The sequence below is a fragment of the Harpegnathos saltator genome, unplaced genomic scaffold, assembly GCF_003227715.2.
Source record: "Harpegnathos saltator strain DR-91 unplaced genomic scaffold, Hsal_v8.6 scaffold56, whole genome shotgun sequence".
NCBI classification, from domain to species: Eukaryota; Metazoa; Arthropoda; class Insecta; order Hymenoptera; family Formicidae; genus Harpegnathos; species Harpegnathos saltator.
Window position 1 is genome coordinate 1,417,501 of NW_020230382.1, and position 27,281 is coordinate 1,444,781.

General features: G+C 51.0%; 1 protein-coding gene across 2 annotated transcripts in view; it reads right to left on the minus strand.

Moving 5' to 3' along the window:
* Invadolysin (leishmanolysin-like peptidase, invadolysin) overlaps nucleotides 1–27,281 on the minus strand; it is a 308,939-nt gene that overhangs the window by 240,826 nt on the left and 40,832 nt on the right. Inside the window, exon 1 of one of the 2 annotated variants that reach the window (XM_025303606.1) lies at nucleotides 13,237–13,977. The exons of the other annotated variant lie outside the window; for it this stretch is intronic. The gene's annotated coding sequence lies outside the window, so the exon portion shown is untranslated. Of the gene's footprint in view, nucleotides 1–13,236; nucleotides 13,978–27,281 lie in introns of those variants that run through there. 2 annotated transcript variants of the gene reach the window in all.

Here is a 27,281-nt window from a genome sequence, read left to right on the forward strand (position 1 = left end):
ATAACGCGACGAGCAGTTTCGTCGGTTCGCGTTTCTCACGCGAGCGCCGCGGCCGGCTGAAGTGCCACCGATACCGCGCCGCGGCCGCGCCAATCGCGAATCGCAATGCGGAATTAAGATCATTCTACTCGATAACACGCGTGTGCGCACGTAAACTTAACTCCGATCTGGCGGCTGGAAACAGCACGATTTGCCCGAGTTGAACAACGGAGCGGATAGGAAGCACAAAGGAAATGCTCCTGGGGTGTGCTGGAAAGAGCCATTTCGTGCGTAATTGCCAGCAACTATTTTAAACTTGTAACACACGAGCGTGCTGGCTCTCCGCTCGCTAAACGACGGCGAAAGATGCCCGCGCCGCGGTCGCCTTCGCGAATGGAAATCTCACGGACGTATCCTTTCGAAATTTTACAACTCTCCGAAGACGCTGCTTCCACCGCGTCGTTCCAAGCTCCGAGGGACTACGCGAGATTCCGCGCTGCTTAAAACCGGAGGCAGCGCAACGTAAGGAGCCTTAACGAAGGCGCTTATGTCGCGGCACGGGGAGCGCGGATTTTGAAATTCACCCAGCAGGATATCCATCACGTCTAGCAGCCACTCTGCATAGCAAATAGAGCGTATACGCGCAGCCCGATTGAGCGCGCGGGGGTTTGGGCGGCAGGCGGGGGGCCGCCATCTTAATAGAATCAGGATTACGTTCAGACTGTCTAATCAGGTGCATCGCGGCACCTAGACGACGACAACGACGACGACGACGACGACGATGGATCCGAACTACGTTGACTGACTATCGTTGTCACCCTGAGATATCGCGCGGTCTGCCCTCGAGATTAATTCGCGACACGGTCGTGTTGTGCGAAATGCATCATGTGCGCGTATCACACTGCAGGGCACTCGTACTCGTCACCGAACGATTCTGATCCTCGTACGTGATTCGCCTGTCCTCCCTCTCCCCTCTCTCCTCCTCCTGCTCCTTCATCTGTGCTTCTCGATCGCAATCCATTCGCTATACCGTTCGCCATCCACTTTCGGCATCGAGCGTCGCCACTCGACCTTTCATTTACCTCCCTTCGATATTTTAATATTCGCGACGAGAGAGAGAGAGAGAGAGAGAGGAGAGAGAGAGAGAGAGATGAAATCCCGCCCACTTCGCCCTTTATTTCTCGCAGCGCCATCACTTTCGTGAAATATTCATGACGATTTCGTGCTCTCCACGAGGAGCGAAGAGAAGCGCGCGTTCCGTGGACTGATAATAAGAGGAAAATATCCCGACTAAGAGCAAAGGATAGACAGCTGAACGACAGATAGCGAGGGGGGAGAAACGCGGCAAACAAGATTACATCAACGCGCGTCTCTGTATGTCGCGATTTCCGCTTCGGATTAATATTCGTCCGCGCGCCGCCGTGGCCCGTAAAAGTTTACATCGAACAAAAGGACGGAGTTTCTTTCCGAAGATATAAAGGACAGACGCAAAGGATACTGCGTTATCCGTGTATTTGCTGGTGCCACCAGCATAGTGGGGCGTGAATAACGCAATACGGCCCGATGATGATCGCGATTAATATCGCGAAGATGCTTCAATTAGATTTAACGGCCTGATCATTTTTCATAACGAGACCCCGAGTGTTTATTATTCATTAACCCGATGTGTCTCACCTCGGCAGCAGCCGCGAAGTATTCATCTTCCGCGAGGCATTCCCTCGGCAGGGAATAGGCTGCGCAAAAAAACACTGGCGAGGCGAGGTTAAAGCCGGCAATGAGAGACATAACTTACGGGCTCTCGACTCAACGGAAATTAAAGGCAGCAACCTAGCTGCCAATTAGTCGGCTGTCTAACGCCGCTGTAAAGCCCGTCGTTGAAGCTTTCATTGCTCGGACGTGGATTAAGCTGCCTGCAATTTTTCATCATTTCCATCCTCATTAGCCTCACCGTGACATTATTGAATCCGCGTGTTGCGATTCGGTGAAACTTTTCTCCACGTCTCCACGACAATGCCACCGTGCACCGTGCACCGTGTACATTTGTATCAATCGGATCGAACGTGCAACGGATCCCGCTGCAAATTCACACTCGCGCGTCTTTCGTCGCTCGTCCTCATTCGTCTTCATTCAACGACGAGCATACAAGCGACTGGATACAAATCGAACGAAGCGAAACGAAGGTTAACCTTCCTCGTCCCCCGGCCCTCTTCCCGGGTCCCGGGATTACCGCGCGCGGCAGGATCTCGCAATTTCGAGGAAAAAGCGCGCCACCTCCGCCAGCACGCACCGTTAATTAACGGCGAATTAAGAGACGGGGAGGAGGGACGATAAGACGAGCGGAGGTACGCGAAGGACGCCACGTTCCGACAATATATTAATTCCACGTGCATCAGGCGGCGGACGTGGCGGAGGAGCGAGAGGGAGGGAGGGAGGGAAGGAGCGGGGGGGGGAGAGAACGAGGCGAAGATCCCCTCAACCTGGCGTACGTGGTCGAGTACGTACTCTGGGGCTCTTTCGGATGTTAAACACGCCGGATTCGCCCCTCGCTTCTTCCGCGGCGAGAGAGTCCGCAGGCCCACACCGCCTTCATAACTCATCCCCGGCCTTTGCCGGCCTCCGGTCCGCGCGAGAGCGCATACATCACATCGTTACATTATAGAAACGGGTCGCGTAGGGAAGTTGCGCCCGTAGAAACGCCCGGAGTCGGACTTAGCGCAGTCATAATTTCACTTTTACCACTCTCCCCGACTCCTCGCACCACTCGTACGTCGCGATAACGTTGGACATACTTCCTCTCCCCTCCGCCTCTACTTCTCTCTCTCTCTCTCTCTCTCTCTCTCTCTCTCTCTCTCTCTCTCTCTCTCTCTCTCTCTCTCTCTCTCTTTAACCTTATCCTATCTTCCTTCCCTTCACCCGTGAGCTTTTCATCGCGCGCGCATCGTAAGAAACGCGCGCGATGATAAATTTGGCGGAATATTTCGGCGAGGGGAGGGACTCGAGTCAAAGATTCGGCATCGAAATTACGTCAGACCGAGGAAAAGAGGAACAGAGAGAGAGAGAGAGAGAGAGAGAAAGAGAGAGAGAGAGAGAGAGAGAGAGAGAGAGAGAGAGAGAGAGAGAGAGAGAGAGAGAGAGAGAGAGAGAAGAGGACAGTTGTAGCGCTCTCTGCGCAGTAGGTAGTTAGGACGACGACAGTTGAACATGATGTATTGTCGTGCCACGTGCTGGATTTTAAATTTACCGAAAAATTAGGCCATCGGGAGAGACGCGGGCTACGAGGGCGGGAGAGAGGTAGAAGTCGATTACGGCAGGTGTTAAGAGCACATCGTCGGTGTGCACTCCGTGGAAAATGCCCTTTTTGGCAAATGGGCCATTAGAAGGCAAGTAGAAAGGTTTATTGGCTTTGAGTGGCATTAGGGGAGGGAGAGAGGGAGAGGGAGAGGGAGAGGGAGAGAGAGAGAGAGAGAGAGAGAGAGAGTGATAAAAGGACCGACGAGGAGTAGACGAGGACGAGGACGAGGACGACGACGACGACAACTATGACGACGATGACGACGACGACGACTGAGACGTCTGCGGGGGTGGGACGAAAGATGAATGGAAAAATTTCGTATCACATAACGCACAACTGAGAATTCTGTGCCGGGAATGAGAGAAAGAGAGCAATGGGCGGAAGTAGAGGCAAAAAGTAGCAACGGTGGATTTATTACGTGGCGCGACGGCATTCCGCAAAGGCTAAAGTCGACTATTGCAAGGCAACAGTTGCGCTCAAGCGTGTTTAAACGATACCGAGATACATCGATATTCGCCCGTTCAAAAGGAGGAGGATTAGACGTAACCGCGAATTTCACTAAAATGCGCAGCTTTCGAGATGAATCGCTTGGATTCCAAGACGCGCGGAGTTTACCGTGAAGGGAAATAGTATATACTCGACGCTGTGCGGACGACACGAGGCACCTTTGATCCTCGTTAATTGCGAAGCAAAAATCAGCCATGAGATATCGCTAGCGACGCTAAAATAGATCGACGTCAAAGCGAATGAGACGAAGCAAAGCCTAATATTATCCCGCGGAATGAGAGTCGGAATGACAGAGTATTCGCTTCCTATATATTATTCTCTCGTTTCAAGCATTATTATTATATATTTGCACAGACGCGCTCTCTCTCTCTCTCGCGCGCGCGCAAAGTCCACGCGCGTGAACTCGCGCGAGAGTGAAAGCGCGGTTGGTTCACTGCGTGGGCGCGTTTGTGAGAGACCTCGAAGTGAAGGTAGGTAGATAGGTAGCTAGATAGGCCGACCTTGTCTCTCGACGAGGGATTAAACTCGAGTGGGAGCCTTTCGCGGTGTTTACACGCGTAGCAATTAGTATTAGCATTTAGAGAGGAGATCTCTGTAACCTGCGCGCAGCGCGCCGCGGGATCGTGCGTTACTACGTGTGAAGAATCGGCAAGTGCGACGTGCGGCGGGAGTACACGACGAACCAACCACGAGCTGTCGAGGATCGCTCGCAGTCCGAGAGCATCGAGTACCGGCTGCGAAAACGCGACGACCGCGATCGACGCGCGAATTCGATCGATTTAGCGGAGACTAAATACCGGAGGCGGCACGTCGTCGTTCCTGTGTCGCAGCAGCAACGAATGGCTCGCATCTCTCTGAGTCTATCGAAGAGCAGCCTGGCGTGTAACGCATCCCCCTCGGAGAGTTCGTCGAACTGCATCGAGAACAAGCGGCGCGCCTCAAGCGCGCGAAAGAATTTTCCCCGTTCGATCGGCTATTCCGTCGATAAGGCGCATGCAAATTCTAGGATTGCGCGCCCTTCGCCGGCGCCGCTAAGCGTATTGGGCGCCAGGATGGATATTGAATTTTGTTAGGAGAGGATTTCGCCTCCCCCACCTCTTCCCCTCCCCATCACGGCACTCTCCTACCTTTGCCCTTGCCCTACACCCGTAGGTGAGCCATAAACCGAGTAACAAGGGGTAGGGCGTCGATCGCGCGCGATCAGTCGCTTTGACGGGCCGCGGGCGTTTCGCTTGTGTGTAGCCGCCGACACCAAGGCGAAGGTGCGAACGCAATCAATGACGATGTTTCCGCGAGTCCCGTTTCGCACTCGAGACTCGATCGCTCCCTGGACGCGTACTCCTGTCTGACGACCGCTGGTAGCTACCGAGTCACTTTTCCCGAGTGCTTTACCGAGACGGCGAGAGAAAAAAGGGAGAGAGGAAGAGGAAGAGAGAGAGAGAGAGAGAGGGAGAGAGAGTGAAACACCATCGCCCGTATACACGCGAGAAAACATCCCGATGGAGCGACGTCGAGAACTTGCAGCGGAAATTCGTTCTCCGTTGCGTTGTCGGCGCGATAGTGGTCTTCGATTGTCGCGTACAAGCCGGCAAATATTTTCTATATTTATCATCCAGCCCGGAGCGCGTGTGCACATATGCGTGTGAATGAGAGACAGAGTCGTAGCGCAGAAGCGTAGCGTAGAGCGAGGTGTAGTTCTCCCGGCCGATCGCAAAATATCTCCGACGTTGCCGTAGTCAAAGCGAAATTAGCGGACTTGTTCCACGGATTTCTGCGGAACACGAAGATTGTACCCGTGTAACGAGCAACCTGTATTATAATTATGGAGAACGCAGAGAGAAAGAGAGAGAGAGAGAGAGAGAGAGAGAGGGAGGGAGGAAGCTGAAAAATCGAAACAACGTAAACAAAGCCGGCTGGCGCGATGCTCCCGGAGCAATCAACTTTACGGTGCAGACGGAAGCACTCGCGAAAGCTACGCGCCGCCGCCGCCGGAGCTTTGAAAATAATCAAGCGCGTCGCTATCACCCGATACCGAGCGCAATAACATTAGTTGCTCCGTTACGGTTGCGTAGGAACGCATCTGTTCGTATTTGCGTAGCGAGACTGCGCGTGTGTGTGTGTGTGTGCGTGTGCGCGAGATGCAGCATCGCGATATCATCGTTAAGCGCATTCAACGCTTCATCCCGCCAAGTCGTGTTTGTTAACGGGAGAACAATTCCGATATTCCTTCAGTCTTTACTCGGCCGTCGCGCGCCACGCCGAGCCGCGTACGCGCAGGCGCGAGTTGTGTGTCAGAGAACCGCGAATTAAGAATAATTATCAAGCGCAACTCGGCGGGTAAGCAAAGTCAACCTCGGTTGGGACAACGCGGAGACTTTGTAAAATTCCCGGCGTATTATTGCGCTCCGCGTATTATCGCGTCGAGGTGAGAATTAGAAGATGGCGAATGAAACGGCAGAAGCATATTCGGTTGTCTGCGCTGATTGTCGCGGAGCACCCCCGCTCGATCGAGGACGAAATCGGTGTGAAACGTGTGTTAGATTCGCGTTAGTGTCGCGTTTTGCTGCAGCTGAAAAACGCCGAGACCGGTTCTCTCGCTCGCCGGTTTTCTCGCCTATGATAATTACACGTTCCACGACTTCCTTCGCTCCCATCGAGCGAGATCGCGCGAGATCTCCGACAGCCAAGTGGGAAAATTCGCGCTTGACGAGATCGCGGCAACAAGATGGAATTATTATCGCTGGACAGGTACGGCCTGTTCATTGTCAGGTCGATAAATGTCCCCTCTCGCGCGGAAACGGAGGCAACGGATCGTTCGTTACAACCTGGAAAAAATGAGCGATCGTTATCTACGTTTAATCGATCGACCCGATCAATCAGCATTACGCGCGTCGTGCCGTCGCCGAGTGACCGAGCGGCGTGCGGCGTGCGTATCGGCTGCACAGTTCATATTTTCGGCAATTAACGATAATTAATATCGCATCCACGCGCGGTAACTCTTCTTTTATTGCCGTATGTACACTCCACGGCGAGTCTGTTCGTTCTTATAAAGCCGGCGATATATCAGCGGCGGCATTACGTGTAGCGAATTTATGTAGGCATTTTCGACCTCGCCATAATAGCGTTGATCGATACTCGTAAACCTCTTCCGCGCTGTTTTTATCGCCTCCATTTTCGCGTCGCATCCCCTATTTGACTTTATCTATTATGGCTATTCAATATCGCTCGCGTAGAGAATTGTAAATTATTTCTCTGTATCGTTATCGCGGTTTGTATCGTTTCATAATAGTGTCATTATCTATCTGATGCGACTAGCACAATCCGATAACCAACGAGTGCAATAACGAGTGCGATAAATATTAAGTATAATTAGATTATACGCTTTATACAAAATGCACGTTACTTCATTTACACATTTACGTGCTGGCGTGCGTCTGAGTCACGCGTTATCTCGATCGGAAATAACACGTTCGCGATGGGGCTGATGACAAATATATATATAAGATATACAGGTTGCGTGAAAAGTTCGCGGAGCGGTATCTATAAGTAAACGGTAGAATTATAAATTGTAGTCGATTGTATAGAATCACTCTTCACACGAACCTAGGTTAGCTTTCATTTCCATCTGTCAATTCTTTCTGCGTTTACAAGCCAATTGAAGTTGACGTGTCAGTATATTTGTTTGCAATGGAAAATTTGAAACAGCGCGCAGTGGATTGAGTTCTTCGTTAAAAAGGGTTTAAAGGCAATGGAAATTCATTCCGAGATGGCAAATGTGTGTTAGGGGAATCTGCTCCTTCAAAAACAATGGTTTGTAAATGGGCACTTGAGTTTCAACGTGGTCGTCAACAAGCATTGAAGACGATCCACGCAGTGGACGTCCAAAAAGCGCATCAACACCAGAAATCACAAGGTTCACTACGCGTGAAATTGCTCATACCATAGGCCATACCATTTCAGATGAACGGGTACGGCATATTTTGCATAAAGAATTACAAATGGAAAAAGGCGTTTTGGAAAAGTGATGCCGCATACGTTAACAATTCAACAAAAACTCGCTCGAAAGCAAATTTCTCAGCGTCATTTGGATCGTGTTAAGAAGAATAAAACCGATTTTGTGCGTCGTTTTATAGCTACGAATGAGACTTGGATCTATCACCATGATCCTAAATTGAAACAGGAACGTTTACAGTGGACTGAAGCTGGATGTTTAACTCCAAAGCAAACAAAGCATGAAAGATCGGCAAAAATGGTTTTGGCATCAGTTTTTTCGGATGCTAAAGGGATTTTGTTAATTGACTATCTGGAAAAGGGTAAAACAATTAACTCTGAATATTATTGTAACCTTCTGGATCAATTGGACGCAAAAATTCGTGAGGAAAGACCTGGTTTGCAGCACAAACAAATCATTTTTCACCAAGACAACGCACCTGCTCACACTCAAGTGTTTCGTCAACGTCTAAATTCAATGAATTGAAGTACAAATTGCTTGATCATCCACCGTATTCGCCAGATTTGGCACCCAGCGACTTCTATCTGTTCCGAAACCTGAAACAATTCCTCCTCGCGGAAAGCATTTTTTGTCGAATGAAGAAGCTATAGCAGCCGTAGAGGCATATTTCGCAGACCTTCCAGAAACACACTTCCGCGATGGAGTAAAATTACTGGAGAGCCATTGGGCCAAGTGTATTGAAGTTAACGGAGACTATATTGAAGAATAAAATCATTTTTAGAATTTGGTATTCTTTATTTCAGTTTCGCTCCGCGAATTTTTCACGCAACCTCTATGTATATATTGGGGGAGAAAAGTGATAATCAATAAAATATAATTAGCTACGTGTACATCTCAGGCCGCTGTTACTGGAGCTTCCAAGCTCCTCATCTCGTTTATCATTGCTTGCCGTTATAATTGGAGGATATCCTGAACCGCTATAATTAACTTGACCTACATTATAAAACTGGCACATAACGAGTGTCTACCTTGCTGTGTATCTTTATTAATTAAACGCACATTCGTGTATCAAAATGACGTAGTCGATACAAACTGGTGCTGATGGAGAATAGCTGGAGTAATGTCTCTTAATACAATCGTTTCGCGACGTTTAATTCCATTCGAATGCGACGTCGGGCAGACGGAGATTGACGTGGAGTGACGACATTAACACGAAAACAATATTAACCGTGTGAATCGAGGCGAATCGAATTCGACCCGGGCGAAAACACGTAAGACGTTAAACTGAAAAAGTATTACGTATGTTCGCGACGTCGACGGATGGTGCGCAGCCGGTCGCCGGGCCGAGAAAAGAACATCAAAGACTACGAAGACAACCAACTTCGTGCATGCGAAATCTCGAACTTAGAGACCGTCTACTACTACTATTACTACTACGACGACGACGACGACGACGACGACGACGACGACGACGACGACGACATCTCGCTTTGCCAAGCCCCGCGGAAATAATTCCGGGCGAGGGTGAACGGAAGAGAACAGAGCGGCGTTGCACCGTCACGTGAACGGGACACGCGGCCAGGAAAATGGTCGTGTCACAGACAGAATAAACGCGGGAATACGACGGAGAACAGATTTATCGATCAGCGCTGCCGCGAGGACGGGACAGGGCGGCCGATTCTTTTCGAACTCGCGCGTCTATTTTGCATACGAAGCGCGCGCGCGCGCGCGCCAGCAAGAGTCCGTCCGCCTCACGAAAATCCACTCGTCGAACGTTAAAAAGCGGGACAAGCGCCCCGACTTCCGTCAGCCGTCGCCGGGAGACGGAAGAAAGCAGATGGAAAAATGCAATCTGCGACTCGCGAATACGCGAAATTGCCGGGACGAAGACGCGGTGCCTCGGTGGCGGTGGCGGTGTTATAGCGTAGCGCGGCGCGCCGCGACGTGTTTGCACGATGTCGGAAAATCGCGGAGTCGCGTTACGAGGGTGATAAAAATTTCGAGCGGTGCGACCCATTTCGCGGCTCTATGAATATCCAAATGAAATTTCCTTCCCTACGAGATTGAAACCGCAACGATGAACGCGCACAACACAGTGTGTGTGTGTGTGTTTGTTTCGAGACAACCCGCTGTGTATAACTGTGAGAAGGATTCTTTGGTCGTCTTTTGTCTGAAACGCGCTACCTGATAATTGCTCTCTTCAACTTTCGCCGGCGCATATAGACGCCTAGAAATTACGCGTCCTCGTTGCAGTCGCGTGATCTATTCATGCGCGCGTTGCGTGATCTCCCGCAGCGAATTATATTCTCATCGCTGGAATCTGCCGCAATCAACAAACAAACGCACGCGAAGAGAGCGCACGTTTCAACGACGCGACTCCGTCGCAACGACGTCCGCTTCTAGCTTGGAAAATACACACGCGAGATTAACGCCTAACTCCGCGGTCCGCGCGATAAAAGAGTAATCGGTCGGTGAGAAGATATATTTACACGCAGCGCGCGGTATACCATTCATTACGCGCGTTATATTTAATTTATAACGTCATCGGCATACGTATACGTATAACCGCCTACTGGCTTTTTATTATATATGCAAATGTATATACATTATGATTAATAATAATTTATTCATCGATTTACCTTGCTAATTAGAAATCTGCTAATAGGTCAATGACTCCTCCATAAATAGCAAAGCGGTTTAACGAACAAATATTATTAGCGCGCGAAATTACGCAAATTGATCAGACCAAACGTGGAAATGTCCAGCATCTTCGGCAACGGAAGCGAATAACACCGCGATGCTGAAACACCGAATATGCGATAACAATGTCAAATTGATTAATGGCGGTTCCGACTATCCCCCGAGCCACACCAGCCCCACTCATGTCACCCGCGGAATTTGGAGGCCCGCTTGGTAGTTTGAATAATACTCATTAAATCGATACTCGCCAATAACACACACGTAGAGCATACGCACGGCCGAATTGCGGCCAAACGTATTTTTACAGTCCCCATGGAGAGAAAGTTATTACGTTCGCTGCACCCGAAAGCCTAATGGAAAAAACGGCCGTCTCCTCTCGCGGTTGCGACGAGAGAAAGATGGAACGAGAGAGAACCAGAGAGAGAGAGAGAGAGAGAGAGAGAGAGAGAGAGAGAGAGAGAGAGAGAGAGAGAGAGAGAGAGAGAGAGGGAGATAAAGAGAAAGAGAAAATTCTGCTTGTTTTCCTCCTGCGCTTCGCACCCTGAATTTACCTCGCCCGGGAAACGTAACGAGTCCGGAGCCTTTTTTTGCCGGTCCGTTGGATCCACGTAGGTAGGTATACGTAGCACAGTGCTCGGCAGGGCAAATTGCTTTCGAAACGGAAGACTGCCCCGGGGCAAAAGGGAGCTTTAAGGGAAAATGATTCGCGTTGTCGCTCGGCCGTGAACGAATAGTCTCTTTCTCTCTCTATCTTTCCTTCCTTCTTTCTCTTCCCCCTTCTCTCTCTCTCTCTCTCTCTCTCTCTGTGTCTCTCTTTCTCTCTTTTCCCACTCTCGCCTCTCTCTCTCTCTCTCTCTCTCTCTCTCTCTCTCTCTCTCTCTCTCTCTCTCTCTCTCTCTCTCTCTCTCTCTCTCTCTCTCTCTCGTTTTCCTTCTCTCTAAACTCTCCTCCGTTCATCCACTCCTCTCGTCTGACTCCTCCTCCTGCTGCTGCTGCTGCTGCTGCTGCTGCTGCTGCTGCTGCTCTTTCTCAAGGTAACATTTCTTATCCGGCATTTCTTTTTTGACTTTCGCCACATCTCACTTTCTCTCCCTAGCCGTCAGATTACGAATACCCGCAAACGCTCTTCATCGCATTCAATTCTCGGCCGAGCCCGGGCGACACCGCGAAGCCAACGGTTATACTCTCGGAACCATCCATCACACCGGAACGCATTTGAACGAAAAAGACAGCGACAGACTGCGGGTCGATGATGCGCGAGATAACGTCAACGTTGCTCGATATTGGATAAACGATGCGCGCCTTGTTATAGAAGCGAATTGTGAATTCAATTCCCAATGCAGGCGCAGCTTGATACGATAACATTCAGCGTTTCGGAGCGCGGCGAGACGCCGATAAGTAAAGTTACGTCACGAACTAATAATTATCTAAATCTATGTCAGAGCGTTACCACGCGGTGGGGTGCATTCGCGAGGAGCACGAGCCGCCGCGACTCGAAATCTCCCCTCCTTCCTTCCAATTAAGCGCGATTCGCAATTATCCCAAGAACGCGTATTCCACCGATGCCGCGCGCTGAGAGATTCGTCCGCTCAGCTCGCTCGTTGCTCCGACGCGCCTCATCTTATGATTCGCCCCCCCTCCCCCCTCCCCCCCCCAGCTCCGTCTGGAGCTCCGCTTTGCGTCGGATCTTCAGCGTCGGAAATTTTATTTTTGCTCGCGCGACTCGCCCCGAGTTATAACGCGCGGCACAATACGCGACGCGGCGCAAAATGTGTCGGCTCGTCCGCTCGTTCTCTCTCGCCGCGCGTCGTGTTTCTCGCCGTTTAACGGACACTTCGGCTATCTGCTCATGGCAGATTACAATTTCCACGCACGCGCGCGCACGGAACTGCGCGTGTGCGCAAACAGGCGGGTGTGCAATATTTTTAGCGAAACGTTCGCGCTCGGTTACTCCCTCCCCTCTCTTTCTCTCTCTCTCTCTCTCTCTCTCTCTCTCCCCCTCTCACTCTCTGTGTGTGGCTAGACGCCGGCGCTCTTCAAAGCGGCGATAAAATGAGACGGACAGGCTGATAGTGAATGACGCGCGCGAGCCGGCCGCGATGCGCTTCCGCGCGCCTCGCTTGGCGCATTTCCTATCGCGATATGCGGCGGAAGTATTGTCGAAAATCGATTAGTCCGAATGTATCGCGTGATTAATGACGGAAAGTGATATCCGCCGGAGTGAATTGCGAATTCCGCGGAGCGCGCGCGTGCGGCCGACGCGAGAGAGATATCGTGTGTCAATTAACACGTGCCACGTGACAGGCGAATTGCGACGGGGCGGTGCGTGTCCCACATCGCGTCGTAAGGATCTCCGATCACGTGTCTTTTATTAGCGCGAGACGCGGCTGAGGATTCGAATTAAGCCACGATCCATCCAGATCCGATGTTAAGAGATCAAGACCGATATTAGAAGATGCTAAGTTGAGTGATGTGAAAAAGCACTCCCGAGTTTCGGGCTCCACACCGAGCCCGTAAATTCGGCCGAACTTGAAGGACCAACTGAGAGATGAGACATCGCGATAGCGCACACCCGTGTGATCGCTCGCTGTCCTTATCCTCCGCATTGAAATACTCGCACACAGAGACGCGCTTGTTTTCGAATCATCTGACACTAATCTAATCTAATTAGCTAATTGTCTAATAATGTAATTTAATACAGGCGGAATATGGAGGTGAGCGAAAACCGAATAATTCTGAGTCCTTCTTTGAGGACAGCCGAACACGGCGAGAGCGGTAGTAAGTAAGTAAGTAAGCAAGCACTCACAGCGGCAAGGGAAGATGTTACATCTCACCGTCGATCCTCCCCAAGCCTCTGACGGAATTTGCAGGGTTAACGTGGGACTGCAATTTCGACTCGGGCTCATGTTGATTCGCCGCATGTGTCCGCGGCGCGCGTGTATCAGCGCTTTTTAAAGCCCGTACGTATCACGCCGACTTATATTTCATCCTCGCCTGAAGTTTCGCGCAGAGAGCACCGTGTTTTCCGTCGTTTTCCGACTACTTTAACGCGCGCGCGCTCGAGAGGGGCGGCCTGCACATTTTTCACCGCGCGAAAAAAATATTACACACACGCGCAAACAGCCGTAACGTAACGCGCGGTGGCGTAACTTTTATTGCTAAACGCTCGCATAGTTGACGCGCCTTCGCCCGTGTCAAAACGGTGATAAAACAAGAGTGATGCTCGTGGCCAGTAAGTGGCAGGCTTCTGCGCGCAACATCGGTCGTCGGAAGTAATTAAAACTGTGCACCACCACTGTGCACCTGCGCACATCATCCAAATAAAGCCCACCACCACGGGTGCGGTGCGTTGTGCGCGTTTCTTTTTTTTTTTCTTTTTCCCGTAGCGGTCCGCCAATGCGGAAAAAGCGCGCATCGTGTGCCGTAGGCTTGAGTGTATCGAGTATCGAGTATCGCGCGCGTTTAACACGCAAAAATGAATTTTAACTGGATTAACGAGAGCAGCGAGTAACGGGAATTAAAATGTTACCGGCTATCGATTCTAATACGGCCGTTTGACCGACAATATCGCGCATGGGACACGTCGCGGGGGGGGGGGGAAGGGGGGACAAAAGCGAGCACAGAAATGGCTGCGTTCAGTAGAATAAAATGATCAGTGAGTGCTTAGTGATTATTGTCTGTGATTGGAACATTCTTCTAAATTCAGAAGTTTATAGATCCAGAAGTATTTACCAATCGGGAGCGAGAATCACTAAGCGCTCACTGATCAGTCTTGTTCCATTGAACGCAGCCGTTGTGTCGAAGAAACGCGCGCGTGCGCACGAACGTGTGACAAGCAGTTAAATTGAAAATTTAACATGTTCTCCGGAAGACTGTAGTTTGAAGCTATCGCTACTTTGCAAACTACTTGATCCCATTACACAAACTCCCTGGACTATTTGCGAGCGCCTCTAAGATTGGACGGATTATCTCGGCGGAGGAGGAGAAATGGCCATTTAACATAATTCGAATACTCGGAGATTCAGTTGGCGTAATGCAAATTCCATCGCCCAGCTTGGTTATTTAATCTTTACTTCGCAACTCACGTTCCGCAACCATTTCAATCGAATGACTGCTCACAAGTGCGACGTTAATGTCCGCGATCTAATAACGAGAGCGCGCTCTCGTAATTTTGATATATGAGGTACAAATGCGCACCGCGTGTGACGCGTATATCGCGTCGCAGGATGTGATGCGCGATCCGTTTAGCCGGAAACCTTGCTCGCGATACCGAAACCGTCTAGCGATTTACGATGCGCCGTAATGACGCTTTTCCGTTAAGATGCGACTGCGGACGGGGAAAAAAGAAGAAGGAGGATACGAAGATCGAGGAGTAAGCGCAACATTCGCGAGACTTTCATCCGCCGCTTAACCGCTTCTATCGTCCATTGATTTTCTTCGCTGGAAAAAGACTATAATTACGCAGCGACAACGTTGCGCGACTGGCGCGCAATCCAGACGCGTTATTTCAAATTCAGAGGGAAGATAACGGGACAGCAACGGTAGCAATTAAATGCAAATTGACATCGCGTGCTGGTGCTTTTCATCTTCTTGCCGCGACGAATTAACAAGCACAAACAAGGACGAGGACAGAAAACATTATCCGCCGCAACGGGATTTTGAAAACAATGGGACGAAACAGGACAGGGCGTGAAGCTATATTAAATTGTTAACGACGTACCCTGAGATTGCGCCGCTGACATATCTACGTCGCTGTCGCCGGCGACACTCCGCCCCCTACATTTTAGTCGACACAGTTACGAATTCTATTTGTCCCCGCGTAAAAATATGACGAATACTTTTTTTTTACGGTGGCTATTTTTTTCAATCCCCCCTGCTGTACCCACTGTCGCGAGAGAGAGAGAGAGAGAATACAATTGCGGGGATACACGCGCCTGTGCATATAGAGACGAGTGTTATATAATACACACACACACACACATACATATATGTATATACATATATAGGACGACTCGTGTAAACATTTAGAGTCGGTATTCGCGCTAGTGCAGCTTGTAATATGCTAGGAGCGACGTACAGTATCGATTATTTTTAAAAATAACGCGTGCCCAAATAAATTGCGACGACATGAAAACGGTGCAATCGGTGCACCGGTCGGCGGAGTGTCGTGGCTTTTCGCGCTCGTCTCGTACGGAAACAGAAAAAAGTCTGCCTCGTTATAAATACCGGATAATTACCGTCGTGCAACCGTTCAACGAGAAACGCGCGGGCCGCGAGGGGCGCAAATGGGGGGGGGGAGGGGGCCCATTGTGTTCTTTCCTCGCATAGCGGTTGATTTCACGAGAGAACTACGAAACTTTCGACGGTATTAAGCAACCTAAAATCAAGTTTTCTTCGATGAAAATGTCGATGCGCCAAGAGTTCTTGAGAGTTACAGACCGTAGAAAGCAAAACGTTCTTCTCGCGAGCCGAGCTCTCAGGGCGAAGCAAGCGCCCTGATAACAAAAGCCCCGTCGTCGTCGCTCGATTTCCCATTTCGCATTCGGCGGAATTTTAATCCCAGACTCGAGTTACCACCAGGCGCATGTAACGTCGAAGATGAAAAAAAATCGCGGAAGTAAATACCGACGCGCCGTTCTAGAATCACCCTCTTATACGCCAGCCGGCCAGTCAGCCAACCGCGTCGCGACGGCGACGGCGACAACGACGTCGACGTGATGCTGAGACACTTGTTTCAGCGACGAAGAGGGATGGGGAAGACAGGTAGGAGTCGGCGCGTCAACGACATCGATAAAGTGGCCCGATAAAAACGCATCGGAGAGGTTCGGTCTGAGAGCGGCGGAGGAGCACGGAGAGGACAATCTCTCTCTCCCTCTGTGTAAGATGGAAGATTAACGTTGACTCGAATAAGGTGGAATAGGCGGCCCGACGAGGGGAAAACGCGCGGCCCCCGGCGCGCGGCGGCTGGAACGCCTGGGGTGGAACGGGATTTCGCGCGGAGCGTCCGACGTCCTCGAGACGTGAGATGTGATAACGACTGGCGGCTAAAACTCCAATTTAAATCGCTTCGAGCAGGATTACCCGCGACGTTTTCTCTCTCCCCCTTCCTCTCTCACGTTTCGCTCCCGCCGGTCGAGTCGGCATTCTTGGCAAATTCACGCAGCCTTCGTAATCGCGGACGAGTGAATAACTTCGGTGTTTGCGCGCGATATCGGATGCCAATTGCGCAATCGCGCGCGAGATCCGCCTAATAAGAATCGAAACGCGTTCTTCGTCCTGCTCCTCTCTCCTGTCATGCCAAATCGACGAGACGCTGCGAGAAGCTGCTCTTTATACCGGCGAGATGCTTGGACACAGAGCCGCTGTGTCTTGCTTGCGGTCGTGCGGGTAAAAAAAATTGCCGACATGAAACGCGTGTCATTTTAAAGGTATCCCGGGGCGACGCACGGACGAAAAGAATCACGGCTACGTCGCGTTTCTGAATGCGAGAACCGTGGCACGGATGCACAGCGGAACGACGTACGTAAATTCACAGACCGCTTACTTCCAGCGAACTTCCCGTCGCGACGTTGACGGATGCTCGGCGATGGGGAAGAACGCGGCGGAAGGAGAGGCGGAGGCGGACGGGAAGCAGGAGAGGTTGAGATTTCGCGAATCTTTCGCCGGGAGAAATCGGGTTTCGAGTGGCGGCGAGTAATAGAACGGCGCGGAAAAGTAAGAGACCGTCTCGCCCGGACTCGCTGCGACACGGGGACAGGGGGGGGGGAGGAGGAGGAGGGCACACACGGGGAAAACGGGCGAGGTTTTATATTCAGCCTGAGAGAGCACGCGAACAGGGATGACGCGCGTGAAATTGTCGAGCGGCCATTTAACGCCGGTAGAAGAAAGAGGAACCGCTCGCAATTTCATGGCGATTTGCTGCCTTCCGAGTCGGCGGTAATTCCGACGATCGTCCGTCCCTTCTTCCGATTTGTTTGCCTGTCTCGCGGAACGCGAAGAAATGAGATTCACCGCTGTGAGCTCTTTGGGAGGATCTCAGCCCGGCGGAGACCCTCTTGGGAAAAATTCCCCGAGATTCGTCCGAGGAAAAACTGCTAATTGTAAGACTCCTTATGGGAGTGCATAAACAGAGTAGATTTCCCTAACTGGCTAATTTCGGCTACGAGCGGCTCGTGGAATTGCACGGCCATTCTCGGCCGGCGTGTAAGAAGTCTTGAGCTTCCCTCGCCTTTCTCAATGCCGTTGCATAACAATTTCAAAGGAGGAGGGGAAGAGAGAGAGAGAGAGAGAGAGAGAGAGAGAGAGAGAGAGAGAAAGTTCCTTCGACGAGAAATATGTATTCGATAAAACAATATCTTATTCCTGACGTGTCTAAAAATCGAAAAAGTCGCGGATAGTGTTCCGTAATCCGCGGTAAAAAATGTTGAAGCGCGCAGTGGATAAGCATGATGGATCAGCATAAAGCTGACGCGGGAGAGATAAGGGAGAAAGAAGAGAATAACCTCCGCTCATAATTTCATGCGCAGGGTTTGTTCTCCTCCGCTACAACGTTCGTGATTTTAACGGCTGCTATATCCGTTCGCGATTTTCCTATCCTTCTTTCTCGGTATGAGCTACGTACTTGCAAAAGAAAAGGAAAGAGGGAGAAGGGAGGAGGAGGAGGAGGAGGCGCGGGAGAGAGAGAGAGAGAGAGAGAGAGAGAGAGAGAAAGGGGGGAGGATTCTCTCTCGGAATAAACGGGTTTTAAGATCCTCATCGAGCCGAGCTCTTATCTTAAAAAGACTCTTCGGATGGTTTTAAAGCCCATTTAACGTAAGAAAATTCCTCGCTAGGAGTCAGTTACCAACGCGACAAGCTAATACCCCGATCGAAATGAGGTATCTCGTACGGACGATGGGCGCGCAATCGGGCAGAAATTAATCTCGCGACGTCACGCGACTTGCCGATAAGAACGGATAATACGACTTTAACTGTTCGTTCGTCCGATTTTTCTCGCCCGTCTCGACGACTTGAATTTATCGTATCGACTCGCCGCCGTCGACGTCGCACGCACGCCGGACTATAAAGCGAGAACCGCGCGACGCGCGCAGTTCCGCTTCTCGCGTTTGTGACTAATTCGTCCGAGGCGTAAAGTAGCCGTGATCAAGGAATATCGTGTCGTTTCGCGGCTACGAGCGATCCCAGTGACGCGCGACATCGCCGTTCGCGAGGAAACGGCGAGGCCGTAAAGCGCGACGAAAGCGCGCACTGCTGCGCACGTTCCGCTCGCCTAATGACGGCCGATGACAGGCGAGAACCCGATGCCCATTGACGTTTAACGATGGACGGTTTAACGAGCGATCGGCCGCGTTGCCGGCATATCGGAAGGCGATCCCTGCCGTGCCGAGAGTGACGCGTGCTTTTAATACCGGCCGCAACGAGGCCGCGTGTCTGACCTATTGAATCGGAGATCGCCATTGCGGAGGCCGGCCGGAAACAATCGCGACGCTCGGATCCGGTGATTAAGCCGTATGTCCGAGTTAATGAAAGTTGATTAAACATCGCTCGGCGGGGGGGGGGGGAGGGGAGGGGATGATCTCTCACGCGCACGGCTGGCGGATTTGCAACACCCGCGGCAAAACGCCTCTGCTCGACGGAACTCTCGAGTCATTAACTTTTCAAGCGGCACTTTTCGCTCTCTTATTTGCTCGGTCCACGTCAACTGCAGCGATGTCGTTTTAATCGGGCACACGTCGGAACAGCCGATGACACGTGCTGGATGCTACATTTCTCTCTGAGATTACTCGCGTCTCTCTTGAACGCCGGCCTCTCCGGCCGACGGGAAGAGGCGCGATGACATTTATCAGAGATTACAGGAAAGCCGTTTTCGGCAAAGACAGCCCGACGACGAAGACGACGAATGAACAAAGGGCGACGCGTTAAGAAACGCGCGACGGTGAAAAGGCCGCAGGTCGCCGTGTCAACCGGCGCAAAAAGACAAGGGGGCAAGAAGCCCGAGAGATGAGAGTAACCCCCCTCGAGATTGTATTCCATACATGTAATTGCGCGCGATCAGATTGTCGGCTACTGCGTGCCCGCTACTTTTCAGCGGCGCGCGCGCGCGCGCGCGCGCCTTCCCCTCGCTCGACACCTTTCTCTCTCCCCTTTGTTCGGCTTTTTTCGCGTCCTATCACCGAGCACACAATCCCTGGACGAGCGCGCGTCGTGCGAGGGTGACGGCGGAATAAAAAGTCGGGCGGCGAGCGCGAGAGGGAGAGAGGAGAGTCGGGCACGCACGAGAATGAGAGAGGGTACGACAAAGAGGAACAGCCACCCGGGCGAAATGGAGGAAAACCCCTTTATAGTGCGTTAACACACGTACCCCCTTGTGTCGTATCCTCGAATCGAGCGAGCTTCGCGAACGGCTGCACACACGTGGACGCGCGCGCGCGCGCGCACTGCTAGGCGCGCCTCCGCGATGTTTCCGCGATGCTGCATAAAGAAAGGTCCGAGGCAACGGGCGTATTACACGTGCATTTACCGCGCAAATACCGGGGACGCTCAAAGGGAGCATCGATATATTCATACCGGTACCATCATTCGGCCGGCTAATGAAAAACCGATATCGCGAGATATTGATACTTTTGACGGGGGAGCGTCGCTCGTTTGCTCGCCGGCATCGCTATTTGCTTTCCATTTGTCGGCCGGGCGAATGAACGAAAAGAAGCGGAGGGAGCGAACTTGCTTCCGCCGAGGGAAGAACTATTCCTCCGGAAAACGGGCCCGCCGAACAACGCTGTGATATCCCGACGCGCGCGCTCTCTCTCTCCCCCTCCCGTTCTCCCTCCCCCCCCTCTCTCTCTCTCTCTCTCTCTCTCGTCGGAGAGCATCGCGATCGATGCTCGCGGCGAGGAGGTATCGTTTATCTTTCGCCCGCCCGCTCATGCGCGGGCAAAGCGTAAACGCGGCGACTCCGTCATTTAATATGCAACGGATGAATACGCAATTACGTAAGACAGCCGACGGGGTATCCGCAAACTGCAGTCCGCGGTGTCACGAGTACACTCCGCGAAATGCATGATATTGCCGTGTATAGCGAGTGATGATTAATTAAAGACTTCGAGATTCGACCGTGGAATTCCACTGGCTTGATACCTGCGCGCCCTCAATGAGCGAGTGAATAGCGAGATGTGCGGCGTGTTACCAAGGACGAATGATTAGACATATATGCATATTTATATGCGCGCAGTTGCAAGCGCGCTCATTTTACGGGAGGAGGGGGGAGGGGGGAGGGGCGGGGAGCGGAAGAACGTCACGCGGCTGTGGCGAAGGATAACTGCTCCACGTTGGTGGCAACAACGTGCGTGTGTATGCGTGCAATGCGCGGCCGATATATCGAGAGATATTAAAATAACTCAAGAGCGCCGCGGGAGAGAAGAATCGACGCTGATTGATAGAGAGCGGCGACGCGAGTCGTGCGTTATGAGCTATCGAGCGACGCGCACCTCCTTCTTCCGGCCTTCTTCGCGTTGGGCACCGCGATAACTGTTTCTCCCTGAACACGAAGGATGCTCGACGTTTTTATCGTGGGCGCAGTTTGTCTCGCCGCCGCCGCCGCCGGACAATTGAACGTAACGCGACACGCTCACGTGCACGCAAATGGAACCGCGCGGACATCGAAGCGCGACGCACCGCAGACGAGTAATCTTCGTCTAAGCGACGACGGACGCGCACGCTCGCACTCGTGCGTTTCTGCACGCGCGGAGGCATTGTTTAAGGCACGGTGACACGCGACACGACAGCCACGACCGCGGGCAGGATGAGGGCTGACAGCGGAGCGGTTACCTTCCGGAGCATTTAAATGGCGTCTTGTCGGTGGTCCCGCATAATGCATTGCTTAAGCCGGTAGGTTGCTCGAGCTGTGGCGGACAATGAATCTCAGGATACAAAGTGCCCTTGCATTTCCACCGCTAAAGGCCTCCACCCTCCCCCCCACCCACCCACCCACCCACCCTCCGCCCACGGTCGCGGCCGAGCCGTGCGTTCACCCTCCGTCGTTTCTCCCCGTTTCTACCCTCTACCCTCGACCTACCCTCGCCCTCCTCTCGTCGCCATGTATAACTGGAGACGACAATTCGCTCGTTGACGAGGCAATCCCTACGTACGTACGTACGTACCTACCTACCTACCTACCTACCTACCTACCTCCACCGAGGAATAGTTACCCGCGAAACAAACGAGGACACGAATTGCTGGAAATGTCTGTCGCTTGATCAGCGCGGCAATAAGCGCGCGCGTACATACGCCGAGCAACAATTTCCACGTATTTGAGCTGCGGCAACGCGTTGTCAACCAGCGCGTGTCCCAACATCTCGATAATAGTAGCCTCCATACGAGGGGCGGGAAGGCGATTGACTCTCTCGTGGGGGCGGTAATACGTAACATCGACATCGCATATCTGGCGCGCGCGCGCTCGCACGAGACCATGCAAATACGAAGACAGCGCACAACGGGAGAGACGTGCGGTGATTTACGAAGGATAATAAAAACCAAGACGTCTCGAGACAGCCCGAAGCATGTACTCGCGTGGCTGACGTGGGAAAGCATGAATTAGACATCGGCGAACTCTCCGAAATACTTGGACTCGCGCGTATCTCGTGGCTGCGCGAACGCTCGATTTAACCGTCGTCAGAAATTAACCTAACCTAACCTAACCATTAAATATCGCCGTCATCTCGGCAGGCCGACAGCTCTCACGATCGACCGATGAATACTTTTGCTAAAATGTAGTCAGCGAATAAGACGCGTCACTGTCGACCAGCGAACGGTCCAGCGGAATATATCCAGCGAAGAGATCCGCGGGAGGATCCTCGCGAGATCTCACGAATAGCACACCGATGTGAACCTGGCAAGCAAAACTTGGTGAAAAAAAATAATTCGCAATACGGTTCGACTGTACTTCGTTTGTATCTGTTTGTACCACTTTTTGTCTCGTTTGTGCCACTTTTTGTTTCGCTTGTACCTCGAAGGATAAAAGGATAGGAGGAGGGGAACAAATATGTCGGAAGATTACTTTCGTACTTCCGCGGTTCCTTTGAGGTACAAACGATTCTCTTTCGAATGGCGTTGGCCGTTTCGCGATGTCTCAAAAAATTGGCGAAAACACCTCTTGGACGTTTTTTGAAGATCCTGTTGCTTCCGCGTTCCTTGGCGTTGGCCGTTTTCGGATATCTTACACTTGCTTGCTGGCTATTTTTCCCCCTCCCTCTGTCTTTTTCATTCTTCTTTGAGGTACAAACGAAACAAAAACAGTTGGTACAAACAGGTACAAACGAAATATAATCGAACCGTATCGAGAATTTTTTTTTTTTTATCAAGTTGTCTGCCAGGTTGAACATCGGTGAACAGCACTAGACGTTTCGCGCGCCCCTAGTAACAAATCCCTAGTAATGCGAAGTAGGAAAAGATTAAGATTCTCCTGTGCTCCTCCCGTAATGGGGAAAAGAAATAGAGGTACGAGATGGCGAAAGGAAGGACGGCGAAAGGGGTAGAAGGAGAGGGGAGCGGCTCGCGCGACGACGGAGAGAAGAGAGAGCTCAGGTGCCACGGTATCTCAAAGCGAAGTCTTAATTACGTTATCTCGGCTCGGCGCGTCTCCCTTTTCCCGGCCATATCGCGAACCGGTTGATTTTGGTCGACTGCCAGAAACCGTCGCTACCAGAAATTGTAGCGTCGGAAAGAGGCGGCTTCGAAAAGCCGGGAGAGAGCGGTACAAAGCCGGCGGGCTCGAGCAGACGGAGGATTTTAATTAAACCAACTGCTAAAGGCTATTTGTAGTTTGCAGTTTCGCGTAAGGAGACAGAGAAACGATGGCGGAGATAGTAGGGAAAGGCCACTTCGCGTCTTACCGAGAAGAGACGGACGTGCTGAAAGCTTAACACGCGGGAATTCCCGGGAACGCGGTTCGATTCTAGCAAAACGTTCACCCGACTGCCGGCGTGCGACGTCCGATATATATCGGGGAATTCTTTAATTACAGCAAAATACAACACGGACGATAGCCGTTCTCCCCGATGAACTTGGTTGGGATTAAATAAATCTTGGCGGATAAAGAGATGTTACAGTGTGTTGCTCATCCATCACTCTTCCCTTAATCTTTATTGAAAAGTAAGCGAAGCGTAAAAATAAACGCGGTGGCGGACGTCCGTGGAGTGTGGAGAGAGACAGACACTGAGACGAAGAGAGAGAGAGAGAGAGAGAGAGAGAGAGAGAGAGAGAGAAATTTGTTGAAACTTTAATTTTCTTTCTGCGGCGAGTCATATCTAGAAACCAATTTGCCAGAAGAAGCCATGGAATAGTGTATAACGTGATGTCGGAGCTGCCAGACGTATCTCGCGAAGCAAGGATGTTCATAGATAGATAGAGAAATGAGGAATTACGGAAGATGGATGGAAGTGAGCAAGAAACTCGACGTTATATTACCTCAAGCACGATAAACGTCATTTCTTAAAGCTGACATATCTGTATCTTCGTTGCGTGAAGCACCCTCCGATCTCGCGACGTTAAAGCGATCGAAACGGCTTGAGATCAAGACGAAAATTACAAAGGTGTGGCTGTACGCGGCCCGGCCGCGCTTCCTTTATGTCACACGTATGGCTCGGGGGAGAAATAGGCGGACATTGAAAATATCATCCGCGTGAAGCGATATCCGAACGCTCAAATGCTCAAATGCCCAAAAACAACGACCGATAAATGATCGATAAATGATGTTCAACTTGATCGTCAACATTATTCTCGCAAGTATAAGCCATACATTTTTACAGGCTGATATAAAGTTTCGCGATATGAATGACAAGATTTTTAGTTTAGACCTAAAACAACTAGCGTTACGGCGATATAAGCTACAAAATATTAAAATCTATCGATGCAAAAACCACGCTCAGAATCATCAAGTATAAAGGTGATGAAATATGAGCGATAAGGTTTCAAACTGGAGGTAAAATAGCTAAGATTCCGTCGCGTGAACTTCGGCGTCTCAGTTTGTCCGAACCTATTTGTCCTGCTTTTATGGACGGAACTATTTGTGTAACTTGTCAAGAACTCTAGAATTATTCAAAAGGAAGCCAGAACTCTCAATAATTTGTGAACTTCCACAAAGACGCCAGTTTCGCACGCGCGCGCGCGCGCGCGCGCACGCACACACGCACACACGCGGCTGTTTCCTGTTGAATAAATCAAATTTCGCGTAAATGAAATATCGTAAATCTATCAATTTAGCGACTCCCAGACTAGACGAAATAATGAGGATAAACGTAACAACGACTTGACGCTATGTGAAATAACCCGCTATAATAATAAAATTCTCTATTCGCACAAAAATATCGGTAACCATGAAGTAATACGGTGCGCAAATGCTATGGAATAAGGAAGCGCACATCGTGTGGTGGGAATAACTCAAAGAATGGCGAAAATGTCGCGCAACTTTTTATTCGCTAATTAGGAAACTCGCCTTCGTTCGCGCGGTCGTGTTTTTCACGCGGGCGTGCGAGCGCCATGAGCGGGATGAGTCGTCGGATTATTATACCAGCGGCTCGCGAGCACGCGATTCTAGGGGCTTTCAGCGATAATTAGAACGACCCAATTGGAATCCTCTGTAATGAAGTAGCGACTCTGTCATCGTCATCGTCGTCGTCGTCGTCGTCGTTGTCGTCCCGTGCTTTGCTATCGTTCGTTGCACCTATTGGAAAGACACGCCCTTTACACCAATGCGCTCTTTCCACGTGCCGCGAAGCGAAAGCACTAGATTAATCGGTAAACCATGACGCGATTAATTAAAACGCTTTCGCAAAACTGGTCTGTTTCCAAGCGAATGTTCCCGCCCGAGAATTTGCCGCGAGGAGCGTTGAACAGTGTAAAAGGGAAGAATCACCCTCTCGGAATCGGAAGCGCTTTCGTTTAATCTGTCTATATTCATTCGAGCTTCTCAAGTATCGCTACGTCGAATGTCGACTTCTCGTCAAAGAGAAAATAGCCGAGCGGCTTCTCGCTGTAATTTCCCCAGCGGAATTTTCCCCCCTTTCCCTTACTTCATCTCTCTCTCTCTCTCTCTCTCTCTCTCTCTCTCTTCATTCTCCTTACATACTCACTCTATCACATATCGTATATGTATGTCGGCATCTTCGTTCGCCGAAAGTCCGCCGCAGTTCCGAGAGCCAATTAATCTGCATCACGCGTGTCTATTTGTACTTCGATCTTCCTAATTGTCCACGCGTCGTTACTCGATATGCCCGTCAATCTCAGCGTAATTAGCAATTCCTATCGAAATCTACATTACTACTTGGACGTAAATGTTGATTAATCCAGGCACTGCTTCTCGCTAATTCTACACGGAACGGAGACGCGACATACAATATGTCTCGGCGCAAATTGAGGCGCACGCTGAGAAATAAGGACACGAGGACACGATTAAGCGTATACACGTCGATCATTTCGCGTTACAAGACGAGAAATGCCTTCGAATGCCTCCTTCCTTTTTCTCGCTCCTTCGCGATGTCGAGCGGGGAGGGAGAGGCATCTATGTACCGATGATCACCGATGCAAATCAACGGGATTGTAGCCGTAAAGACAATTTTACACGATTTTACGACTCGCGGGCTCGTAAAATCGTGCGGCACTGCAATGAGAGACGAGATTCCGGGGAATCTTGATGCTCTTGAGGGAATATCGGAGAACTCGTAAACCTCGGCGTTGGCTCGAGTGAATTATGTGGGAGACCTCCCGCTCGTCGCGCACATTCCGCTTTCTCGGTTAAAAATTCAATTCGTTTCAGGCTATTATTTTCGAAGACTGATATATTCCAACGTGCGTTAACCACCAAACGGAGGCAACAAGCTCGCTCGCGCGCGTACGCGCGGCCCAGTCTCGATTCAAGTGGCGCGCTAATTGTGAAATCGTCGACATCATCTCATTAGCTGTAATACAAAAGCGGGATTCACGCTAGCGAAATATCATCGCAATAATTAACTGCGTGTTTGAAGACGCGGAACTGGGTCAATGCGAGGAATTTTCGCTCATTTGCCGGAATCGAAGCGTAACGCGCATGTTGTAAGTGACGCAAACCGGCGGATATATTTCCCTTCAACGGTCAAATTAATCCGCTCGTTTAAATCAACAAACGTAATTGTCCCGTTTGATCGATACGCGTAATGCACGGCCGGGCACAAAGAAGGAATTTCTGTAATGCGGCAACGTAGTAAAGCTAATCGCGATAACGATCATCCGTTGTTGCCGGTTGCGTGATAATTAACGTACAAAGCGCGCAACAATCCCGCGCCATTTCCCCCCAAACTTTTTAACACACAGACACACACACACACACACACATACTTCGCGTCCGAAGGGCGCGCGCGACTAAATCCCCGGTTATTAATTTACGTTCGCGTAACGAGTCCTTCGTTAACTCCAATTTCGCCAGCGCCGCCGCGACGAATGAATCACGCTCTTACAATTTCGGCGACGCGCTCGCTCGACCATATCCCCGTAACGTCTCAGCCGCCAGCGACTCGCTTTACGGTAAATGGCTAAATGAGAGAACCGCCGGGGAAGATAACCAAATATTACCAAGTATAACTGGTTCTTCGACCGGAAAGTTACGCGGTACAGGAACTCGCCCGGGCTCGCGCGCGCTCGGTTGCGCGTGCGGGAGAAAGGCCCGACGACGCAGCCTAGTAAACTGCTGATACTCCACATCCAAGCTGCTACGTTCTTACACGAGCGTATTACGCCCAGGTAACTCGCATCCCCCTGGTAAGTAAGTGGCGCCGTGGGCGCCGGTTTCGGCGAATGGAACGAAACGGGACGCGGCGGTCGGGT